This window comes from Stenella coeruleoalba, assembly GCF_951394435.1.
Source record: "Stenella coeruleoalba genome assembly, chromosome: 14".
NCBI lineage: Eukaryota > Metazoa > Chordata > Mammalia > Artiodactyla > Delphinidae > Stenella > Stenella coeruleoalba.
Window position 1 is genome coordinate 34,958,498 of NC_137160.1, and position 11,541 is coordinate 34,970,038.

Here is an 11,541-nt window from a genome sequence, read left to right on the forward strand (position 1 = left end):
CTCAGAAAAAGTGGCATGCTTACCCACCTCAAGAGTATATTGCACACTATGTGATATACTCCTCAATCCACAGTAATTTTATTTCAACATCTTGCCCATTATAGTGATTATGAGCGAAGAAGAGGAGTACATTTTTTTACACAAAAATCAATTATTGCCTATGTATATAGTATTAATTACAGTGGTAATATATGCATTGCAAAAGAAAAATGCATCTTTGATATTTTGCCAACAATTCAATAAAAATATTATATTTGTGTCATTGAATTTTGTTGCATATATTTTTACAATATTCTAGTCAAGGAGAAAATGGGAAATACTGATATGTGCTACTGAACTCCAAAGATACTCTTCTTTTGCTTGGCCTCAAATGATTTGACTGTGCTGGTAACCCAGCAACTTGGTACATCTATTGAATTGTTGGTTACAATAAAAGAATCATTAACATCTGACTTACCGACCAGTGAAGTATGGATCAGTGGCCTGGCGTAGTTTGGAACTTGGGATCGTATAGTGGGATCATGTGACCTAAGTTAGAACTTCTTTTTGCTGTGGTCTATAAGTAATCCTCTGGACTACTAAAGGCATGAAGAGACAAGAATTTTAATTTAATGTTATGAATTGTTTAAACTACAGTTATTCGTAGGTCACTATTTTTATATTATTTTAAAATAATTGTGTACGTACACAGATTATCAACATAAATTTCTAGCCTACTTAGCATGGGGTAACTACATACAATTTTATTTCACTAATATACACAAATTAGAGATGATTCCATCTTACACTGTCTCAATTTTCTGTTATTGCAATTCAGTGGATAAATTTAATGTGTACACGAATCTCTCAATGGTTGTAGACATAAATTTTGAACGTGAATCCCAGATAAATCAAAAATTTGCCTTGTGAGATTGGGAAATTCCTTACAGTAGATAAGAAAAAGGAAACACAGATCATTTGATTTTATTCCAGAATCATATCGAATCATACTGGAACTGCACTGCAGGGAGGCTGAGCCAAGTTGGATGTGTTCAAGAGGAAAACATCTTATTTAGAACCCTTAGGCTTGTTTGGGTGAAGCTTGTTGGGAGTAAGTAGATGTAATTGAAAAAGAGAAACTGAGCTGTACTTTTTCCCATGAGCTCTTTTGCCATGGAGAAGGATTTAGACTTGTATCTTTGGAAACGGCGTTACCTGCTGGTCAGGGAATAAAAAGAATGTAGCTGTGGAGAGACTTATATTTGTTAATTATTTCCAGGAGAGTTTAAAAAGCAGGTATACATGATTTCATGTTTTAGTTGTTACTAACATGAACAATGGCATCTTTTCTTTTTTTTTCTTTACCGTTTTGGTGTTTTTTATTATTGTTTGCCTGCTTTCACTAGTAACTCTCTTTTAGGCCTCTAGAATTGTTTCCTTACCCCAAGCCATTCTTTCTTTTTCTGAAATATATATTATTCTGTCATTTGTATACTAGTTTTCAATGTGTTACAATCTTATTTTCTCATTGTTCAAGTTAAAGTATGCTAACTACACATGGTTCAGGAGAATAGATGGGTCATGCCTGAAGCATTCATCAACATAAGAATATAAGGAGTCATACTGGGCCATAAATATCCAAGAAATAAAAGCATCAATTAGAGAAAACCTGATTGGTAACCCTGATGTTGAGTTCTAAAGGTTAGTGTCTATCAAAACATATGTAAACTCTCTCAGCTTGCTCATTTTGAATTTATCAAATATGAGAAATTAAATTATTTTTCTCTTTTTTGGCCATGCTGTGTGGCTTGCTGGATTTCAGTTCCTGGACCAGAGAGTGAACCCAGGGCCTCGGTAGTGAAAGCCCGGAATCCTAACCACTAGGCAACCAGGGAACTCCCTAAAATATTTTTAATCATTTTATTTTTAACTTATAAGAGCACTGGAGATGGAGAGGTCTACACATTCTCCCCACTATCTCCATCTCCTCATCCAATTTGTGAAATGACTCACACATTATTGAATTTAAATCCAGTGCATATCACATTCCAGTGCAACCTGTTAAATGATCCTGATTTTTCTTCATAGGTGGTGTTGCTACTGCCAAACTTCTTGATCAGCTAGTGTCCTGAAACTAGTGGCGGGCATGGGGGGCAGAAAGGGAGGGAAATAATCAATTGTAGCCACAGAGGATTGGTAATGAAGATCTGATATAATCAGAGACTGATAACTCTTTTCTCAGAGAAAGATAAGTGGCCTTAAACTACTTTATCAGTAAAAGATTTAATGAAAAAAAATTGATTAGGCTGTAAACTCAGAAAGATAGGAAGAGAATATTAAAAAAAATAAACATAAGGAAAGGAGAAGAAAAGAAATAAAATGTAGAAATTAATGCAATAGAGAAGAAAAATATACTACTAGTAAAGAAATTTTATAAAGTGTTAAAAATTAAATCATAAAATCCAAAACTGGTTAATATAATTAAGAAAAAGGGGAAAAGTGAATACACACTATCAGATATGCTAATAAAGAAATAGCCACAGGTATACAAGAAAATATATATATTCATTATACAGAATATTTTAATCAATTCTATACAAAAATCTAAAATCTATAATGAAAATGGATGATTTTGTAATAAAATATAATTGATCAAAATTAATCAAAGAAGACATGGAATTTCAACAAACTATTGCTATGCAAAATTTTAAAATTGCTTCAATCAGGGGGACTTCCCTAGTGGTCCGGTGGTTAAGACTCCATGCTTCCACTGCAGGTGGTGCAGGTTTGATACCTGGTCGAGGAACTAAGATCCCACATGCTGCTCAGTGTGACCAAAAAAAAGAAGAAAGAAAGTAAGAGAGAAAAACATAAGCACAATTTTTAAAAAGTTGCTTAAATCAATAAGAAGGAAAGAAGGAAGGAAAGAGGAAGGGAAAAAAGGAGAGACTTCTCCTCTGAAACAGAATAAAAACAAAATAGATCCTGATAATATATTCACTCTGATTATTAACATAAATGTCAACAATTGTAAGCTTTAAAAGAAAAAAAGAATATTAAAAACATTAACATATGTCAACCAAATAATTACATAGCACTGTAATTTATGAATATTAAATTAGCAATACAAAGTATAAAAATATAAAACATTTAAAAATTCTGCTGAGAAATATGAAAGAAAGCTTGAAAAAATTATTTCTTGTTCTTGGATTAGAAGCTTAATATTTTAAGGAACAAAATCTCCTTGAATTTCATTGTATACATTTAATATTAACAATTAAAAGAAAAAAAGCAGAAATCACTGTGACCTTCCACTTATGCCATGAAATAACAATGGAATCTGGAATTATATGTCCACTGTAAACAAAAAGGAAACTGGATTAAATACATACAATAACTGTTTTCACACCTTGGACAATTGGCAAGGCAAGATTGTGATGTATAAGAAAAGAAAAACAGGGCTTCCCTGGTGGTGCAGCGGTTGAGAGTCCGCCTGCTGATGCAGGGGAACACGGATTCGTGCCCCGGGCCGGGAAGATCCCATGTGCTGCGGAGAGGCTGGGCCCGTGAGCCATGGTTGCTGAGTCTGCGCGTCTAGAGCCTGTGCTCTGCAGCGGGAGATGCCACAACAGTGAGAGGCCCGCATACCACAAAAAAAAAAAAAAAAAGAAAGAAAGAAAAACAAATAAAGTAAGCCCAAAATTGGTCTGTTTTGCCAAGAGATAATTTCTAGACTAGCAGAGGAAGTTTTGCACAGTCTCAGGATACAAGTCCAGTATATAGAAATCAATTATATTTAAATATCAATGAATTATTAGAACTTAAATTCCAAAGAAAAAGAAACAACTTAAGGATAAATTTGACTAAATATTTGCAAGCCATGTACACTGATAATTACAAAAACTGACAAAATCAAAGAGATACATAAATGGAGAGATATACCATTTTCATGGATTATTGGGCAACTTTAAACATTTTTCCCAAAGTCATTCATAGATTCAAAGTAATACCTAATAAAACCCAACAGGATTTATTGAGAATTTGATGAGCTGATTTTAGAATTTATATGGAAATGAAAATGGTTTAAAATAGTCAAAACAATATTGAAAAAGAACAATGTTGAGAATTTTGCCTTATTTGAAGACTTACTAAAATGGAAAAGTAAATAAGACAATGTATTACCTGAGAAAGAATACATACATTACCAGTGAAACAGAATACAGAGTCCAGCAATGCATTTACCTTGTATGTATGAGTTCAGACCCATATATACATTATCAATTGATTTTCAATAAAGGCGCCAAGGTAATTCAATAAGGAAAAGCATCTTTACAACAAATGATGCTGGGATATCTGTGTGTGTGTGTGTGTATATATATACAAAATAAGGAACCTCAAACTTTACCTCCCAGTATAAATGAAAGTTAACTCAAAACAGATCATAGATCTAAGTGTAAAAACACATATTATAAAGCTTACGGGGGAAAAAAAAATAAGAAGAAAACGTTTATGTACCTGTGGCAAGCAAATTCGTCTTATATAGAGCTCAGAAAGAACTAATCATGAAAGGCAAACATGATAAACTGACCTTTATTAAAACAGAAAACTTTTAATTTTAGCTCTTTGGAAGACACTTTTATGAAAATGAAAAAACAAACCGCAGATTGGGAGAAAATATGTGATATACATAAATAAATAAATATATACATATATACATACATATATATATGTATATATATATAAATAAAAAATTTCCAGAAACTGTATTAAAAATTTTCCACTAACTCCATAATAATGACACAAACCCAATTCTTAAAATGAGAAGAGTTAAACAAACACATCAGAAATAAAGATATACAACTATTAAAAGCACACAAAAAGAAACCCAACTTCAGCAGCCTTGAAGGAAATGTAAATAAAATCTATAGAGAAGTATTCCTACACGCTCATTAGAATAACTAAAATTCACATACACACACATATACATAATGGCATATAATGTTAGTGAGGATGTGGAGTAACTAAAACTCATGAATTGCTGATGAAAATTTAAAATGGTTCAATTTGAAAAAGAGTTTTATAGTTTCTTAAAATGTTAAGCATGCAATTTCACAAAATAAAGGAATTATACTGTTAAGTGGAAGAGAAATGAAAATATGTCCACACAAAGACTTGCATATGGTTATTTAAAGAATCTTTATTCATAATAGTCAAAAATTGAAAACAACCCTAATAATGTCCATCAGTGGATGAATGAATAAACAAATTGTGATATACCACATAATGAAATAGTACTCAGAAATAAAAAGAAAGAAACTACTGGTAGACAAGCACACGATCAATCTAAAAACATGTCCAAGGATCCAGACACAAAGAGCACATGCTGTATCATTCCATTTATGTGGAACTCTAGAAAAGACAAATTTAATCTGCGCTGAGAAAGCAGAACAGTAGTTGCCTGGGGCTAGTGGTGGATGGTGATTTACTGGGAAGGGACTTAAAGAACCTTTTGGGTGATGAAAATATTTCCTACCTTAACTGTGGCGGTGATTACATGGGTAAAACAATTAAACTTATTAAATATTATATAAATTATAATCGTATAAAGTGAAGAAAAAAATAAACAGGATGTTTTTAGGAACTAACCAGAGGGATTTTATGCAGATATTAGCTAATAGTACGAGATAGAACATATTTCACAGATGCAGTAATTATAACAGTTTGAAACAATGTATGAATGGATCAGAATAGAGACACAGGGTTTTCACCAGTGTTTTTAATAATTAATTAAATGAACATGTAAATCTTACAAATAATACTGTATAGGCAGGAGTTCAGATAGTTTGTTCAGGGTAAAGCAAATTTGAAAACATGTCTATTACCACAAAAAAGATTCTGTAACCAAGGGATATATTCAGGGTACATTTGTGCTCTCTGCAAAACAAATCCATATAGATCAAGGATAATTTGCACCATAGTCAAGTTGCATCTTTAAAAATTTTAACTATATAATGTACCAATACTAAATGCAATTCTTATTTTTTGTCCTCTATTTAAACAATTTATTTAGTCTGAGTATAATGTGGTGACAAATATTTTATACAAAAAGTGGAATTCAGATACCTCAGTTTTCCTTTAGGAAGGCTCATTTGCCTTTTAGGATGTAGATATAACCTGCAGTAACATTGACAGTAATATATATAATTTGAAGAGGTCAAAAATATTTCAAATCATGCAAACTTTAAGGAAAACTTATGCTATAAAATTGTGGGAGGACGGGAGTGGGAGAGGTGGATGGCTAAAAAATACTAAATTTCAAGGGGAAAGAAATGAAACTAATTACCGTTACTGTAGGAAATCAAAATGCATCCTTGCAGAGCTAGTTTTTTGTAACTTATGAAAGTCATGGTGAAGAGAGATAAGAAGTGGATCAAAGTAAGCGATAGTGACTTTAGAGGTTCAGGAAAACCTCTGAGGTCTCCAGTCTGGCATTGTCTCTGGTCTTTGAATGTGCCAGGCACAGTCCAGCCTGGAGATCTTTGCACTTGATGACCCTGCTACCTGGAAAGCTCTTCCCATAGGTTTACTTTCTCACTTTCTTCCCACCTTCACTCCAATACTCACATACTCAGAAAGGCCTTCCCTGCTCACCTTACATAAAACTGCAACCTGCCTGTGATCACTGCTAGTCTTCATTTCCTCCCCTACCCCCACCCTACACTTCCTGTTACACATTCCTGCTTTAGTTTCTCCTTAGCACTTTACATGGTCTGGCATAATTAAGTGAATAGGTAGGTAGATAGATGGATAGATAGATAGATAGATAGATAGATAGATAGATAGATAGATAGATAGGTGGATTATATTTTTTTCTTCGATTTATTGTTTGTCCCCCATTCAGAATAGCCTCATGAGGTCAGAGACTTTTGTATGTTTTGTCACCACTTTATCTCCAGCACCTATTATGGTGCATAGCACACAATGGCACTTAATAAACATTTATTGACTGACTGATTAACCAAATGAATGAATTAGTGATTGACTGAAGACTGAAAATTAGGGATAAGGCTTGAAGTTTAAAACTGATATATGGGGTTGGAAGAAAATACATATGACAGTCTCATGGACTACTCTATCCAGAAAATCCTTCTCTAACATTTTTAAAATAGTAAACTTAGGGTTAATAAAGAGTTTTTATTACACACCGGAACAGGGTCCATGTGAAAATACCTTAGTGAAATTCTAGATAAATCAATGAGGACAATGCAAAATGGGCTTTAATGGAAATGGGCATTTTTAATAAATAAAGCTAATCTCTGAACTGTCACTATGATAGATATTCCTGCAACTATAAAACAACATCTGATGCTACTGACGGAAGCTGATTCTCAGGCTAAATGAAGCATGATGCCCTATTGTGGCAAATCCAATTAATCTATTTATTCAACAAATATTGAATACTTTTACTAAATAGAATACCTAGGCAACAATGGGAATTATTTTGGCATTCTTTTGCGTGACGTGGTTTTGAGAGACCTACATATTCTGAGTTCCAGAATTTCACCTCAGTACTTAGTCTTGTCCTCCTTGAAGTAAATATCTAGCCTGTTGATATTTTAAGTGTTTGTGGAAACAAAATAAATACAGTACAAATAATAATTGAAATTAACTTAACCAATTCGAAGTCATAAGTAAGATAACATGAATGGATGCTTATCTTTTTTCATCACCTTGATGCTGAGTCATTCTCATATACCGTGTCTTACTCCAATTGCCCCACTTTACACAGTGGTTTGTGTTTGAAATGTCACTGCCTCATGGCTTTCATGCTGTTATTGTGAGATCTCTGCTAGTCTGTCATTGTGCAAAGTTCAAAAATGCATTAAAATTTCTTAACAGCTGTGGCAGAACTTTAAATGCTACCCTTATTTTTAATTCCTTGCAGGAAATCTTTGTGATTAACAAAAAAAAAGTAGGTTCTTTCTCCTTTAATGTATGTTGCAAAACGTCTGCAGTACTTAAAAATAACCTAGGAAATAATTTTTGCTTTTTAAAGTTTGAGAGATTATAGAATACATATCTATTTTAACAGAATTTTTTTTCCAGGACAAATATTCTCTGAAATAAAGTCCCTGGCACAAGGCAAAGTCATTTCTCCTATAATACATATTTCATGTGTTTATTTTTTATACAAAATCTACCCCCCTATTCCAGCTATTTATTTCTCATACATGATATACAAGGTAGAAATTATGCTACAAGCTAAGAAAAAAAAGGTGAATGAAACATAGTTTTATACCATGAAATAGTGTGGATTTCATATAATACAGGAAAGAATTGAGGCCATCCAAAGAGACCTGTGGAAAATTTATTTGTAGGAAAATATGTAAAGTATAGGGTAAAAGACTTATTAAAAAAATAACTATTTCTGTTACCAATAAAAAAACCCTTGCCTTGAAAGAGATACTTGTTGTTTAATTAAAAGAATATAAGTGAAAAAAATAACTGTACATAATTATATAGAATTATATAAGAAACACTCTGATAGATACCAGGTTAAAAACATAAACATTTTGACATATCCACTTTGAACCTTTTCCTTAGGAAAGTAACATTGAAGATTCCCCTCCATCTGTTGCTGGAGGAAAAGCCTGTCTAAACACTGGTATGTGTTATTGTCTGTTTACTACATACGTATGTGTATTTAACAATGTAAAGTATTGGTTTCATATTTTTTCAGTGTATGTAATTGACATCATTCTGTACATCTCCTTCTACAGCTTTTTCTCAATATTATGTTTTTGAAATTAAAGCATATCTGTAGCTCTATCATTTATATATATATCTATCAAGTATTCCTTTGCAAGAATAGTTGACTTCAATTTTTCTCTGTGTGGCAATAATCACTCACATACATTCCTCCCCATGTCATGAGTTAGGATTTCTCTGGAGTGTATGCTTGTGAGTGGAATTGCTTGGTCTTAGAGAATGAAACCTTTAAGTTTATTATAAATTAACTACCTGCCTTGAGTTGCACCAATTTATATCACAATCAATACACTGAAAGAGTCCCCTTCACTGTAGTCAGTGCTTCTCATAGAGTGTGGTACCACATTCTGAGACTCATTGGAAATTTGTGGGGAAGTTTTGGGTTGTCATAATGTTTGGAAAGTGCTACTGGCATTAAGTGAGTGGGGGTCAGGAATGTGAGATGACCCTGCATGTGACAGTCCCTTAAGTGAAGAATCATTTTTCTCCTCAACTTTTGAACATATAAGTGAATATTCATGGAGATAAAACAAATCAACTGAAACTTGTGTGTAAGTATCAGTGCTATCACATAAATTACCTTCCATATGAATCCAAATAATTTTTTGCTTAGTTTAACCTATGCTGAGTTTTCAATGACTAGGACTACATTACACGATGTACACAATGACTGTGTAAACTATAGAGAAAACCAATTTTTTGTGGGGAGGTACAGATATGCACAAAACTTGGTCACTACTTTAAAGAAGCACATCACTAATGACAACAATATCTAGGGTCATTAAATTGTCTACCAAAAATAGCAGGTCTGGACTCACTGCTGTCCTTTTCACAGTGATACAGTTGCAAATGCCTGACATAATGCTGTCCTGCCTAGGCATTTATGTATGAAACTGTACAATCGTAAATTGTAAATTACTTTCTTTTAGTCTTCCTTTCATGTTTTAATTATGATATATATTATAATACCATGAATTATATTATTGGATTTTTTTAAGTATGTATAGATAGGTGATATTACCTATGAGCTTTTTATTTGGCTACTAAAGAAGACATTATGTCCAGCACATGTATTGGAAAACATTTTAACTTTTGCTAATTAGATGCAGGTGAAGTATTTTTTTAATTTTTTTGCAGGTGAAGTATTTTATTTTATTTTTTTAATTTTCCTGATAATATTTAGTTACATATCTTTTCATGTCTTTAATGAACATTTTTTTCTCATTATGTATTGTGTTCATAAACTTTGAGTTGTTTAGCTTTTCCTCAAGATTGGCTAAATTCTTAATATGTACCAAAGAATAATCATTTGTCACTTAGATGCATTATAAATATTTTTCTGCCATTCATTGTCTTTTAACTCTGTTTCATACGTCTTTGTTATAGGGAAGTTAAAATTGTATTTTATTGCAATTTACTATATTTAAACTATACTAAGACTTTTATACAAAATTAATATTATCTGGAATAAACTTTTTCCCAGGAATTTATATTATATCTGTAACTATATATCTTTACTTTTTATTTTTATTTTTTGCCATTATGGAGGAAATGCTAATTTTGAGTGGGAAGTTTTGTGTGCGTGCATGTGTTTTTCCTTTTTTTACTTCATCCTCCCTTTTCTTACCTGTCTTTGTCTCATGATTTTGATCTGGCCCTCACTCCTCACTGGACCTCAGTACTTATAGTAATGGTTCAGATTTCTTTCCTGCTAAGCTATTAGGGATTTTGCACTTCCCATCATCCAGCCAACTGTAGTTTGTTGCATTTGCTGATCACATAGCTTTGACCTTGTCCTCAGGCTTCCCTAGATTCTTACATTTTTGCCTTTTCAAGTGCATTTTGGAGTGGACTGTTCTGAGCACTATTCTCCGGGTGGCTGCAAACAGATGGTCCATTACTGAATACCATGGCCATTATCTACCCACAATCTTAGAGACCAACAAGCACAACTTCAGAGCTGTGCTCCCTCTTTCTCCTCTGCATCTGTTCCATTTTTCTGGACCACAAAAATATATAATCCAGTTTTTGAGCCTGCATAAAGTGACTTTTTTGTTGCCATTACTGTTGTTTACTCTTTTATATCTTCTGTATCATTGTTATATATTTGAAGTATGGTCTTTGCCTCAAGTTGCAAACTTCTGACACTAATAGAATTTGAAAACACATTCTGAGAGAAAGGAGGTAGATTATGCACTTGTTAAATGCCACATATTAAGACATATACCTACTCCACATTTGAAGGGAGAATGCCTAGCCTCATGATGAAGAAGATATATCCCAGTTTTATGAGCAAGCATAACTCTACTCCTTTCCTGAGGCAAGACTGTAATTTCTTAACAACAATCCAAGGTTTCAAGTTAATGGAGCTGCCACAGAGGCAGTGAGTATAACTGAGACCCACTAAGTGTTTATGTGCTCTTGTCTTACCTATTTATTTTCATTTGTGAGTCTAGGTTGAAAGTGATAATTGTTTAATTGTGCATATTGGCTTTTTCATTTTTTAAAGTTAACGTGTCACAACAATTTTTAATCTAAAAGAATGTCTCATGCTGTGATAATCAACATGATAAAATGTAAAAATAAATAGCCCACATTTAAAAGATTCCTTTTACCTACCAACAAGCCCTATCTGTTGAATGTAAATTTAATTACAATATATTTCCTTAATGGTCTCCTTTAATTGGTTACCCCACTATGGTATCTTTGAAAAGTTGAAGTTCTATAACAAATGATTAGTGGTTATTCTTACAAAGAAGCTTGTAATGGTCAGAACACACAGAAATAACATTT